This window comes from Eimeria mitis, genomic scaffold, assembly GCF_000499745.2.
Source record: "Eimeria mitis Houghton genomic scaffold, Emh_scaff7898, whole genome shotgun sequence".
Classification (NCBI taxonomy): Eukaryota; Apicomplexa; class Conoidasida; order Eucoccidiorida; family Eimeriidae; genus Eimeria; species Eimeria mitis.
This window is the reverse complement of record NW_013575800.1, coordinates 1,093-2,094: the sequence shown is the minus strand read 5'-3', so window position 1 is coordinate 2,094 and position 1,002 is coordinate 1,093.

The window sequence follows — 1,002 nt, the reverse complement described above, 5'->3', positions numbered from 1 at the left end:
TATATATATATATATATATATATATATATATATATATAAACCCTAAACCGTTGAGCTGGGGAGGAACGAGTCGGTTCGTGCGTGTGTATATAGTAGCTGTATAAAATAAGGGTTTAGGGTTTAGGGTTTAGGGTTTACCTTTGCTGCTCCATTGCTACGAACACAATGCGAGAAGGGTTTAGTGGGAGAGAGAACATATTCATCACCAAAAGCCTGACCCCTTTTGAGTGTATCTACTAGGTGTAGCTCCATCTGCTGCCCGCTGCTGCTGCTGCTGCTGCTGCTGCTGCTGCTGCTGCTGCTGCTGCTGCTGCTGCTGCTGCTGCTGCTGGGGGTGGGGGCGGGGGGTTCTTTGTATACATATACGGAAACCTCCCCCTCTAACACAAAAAAGAAACGAACGCCTTGAGCTGAGAAAAGAGGTGAAGCAGATGCCTGCACCACAAACCCTAAACCCTAAACCCTAAACCCTAAACCCTAAACCCTCAGCAGCACCACAATCAACAGCAGCAGCAGCAGCAGCAGGAACAGCAGCAGCAAGTCGACATTTCTCGTGTATAGATGTGAAGCACTCCCTCTCCGTCTGTGTGATCAATACACCCCCAAAACTAGGGTTTAGGGTTTAGGGTTTAGGGTTTAGGGTTTAGGGTTTAGGTACTTTGGTTCTGTTTTCTCTATCTAAAATAAGATAGTTTTCGGGGTAATCCTTAACCACCACAGACCCTATCAACCGGCTCAGCTGCTCGGTAGGAAAAGAGGCAAACACTTTGCTTTGTTGCAATGCTGAAACACACAAACCCTAAACCCTAAACCCTAAACCCTAAACCCTAAACACTAAAAGCAAACACTTTACTTTGGTGCAATGCTGAAACACACAAACCCTAAACCCTAAACCCTAAACCCTAAACCCTAAACACTTAACACTAAAAGCAAACACATTGCTTTGTTGCAGCGCTGAAACACACAAACCCTAAACCCTAAACCCTAAACCCTAACAAACCC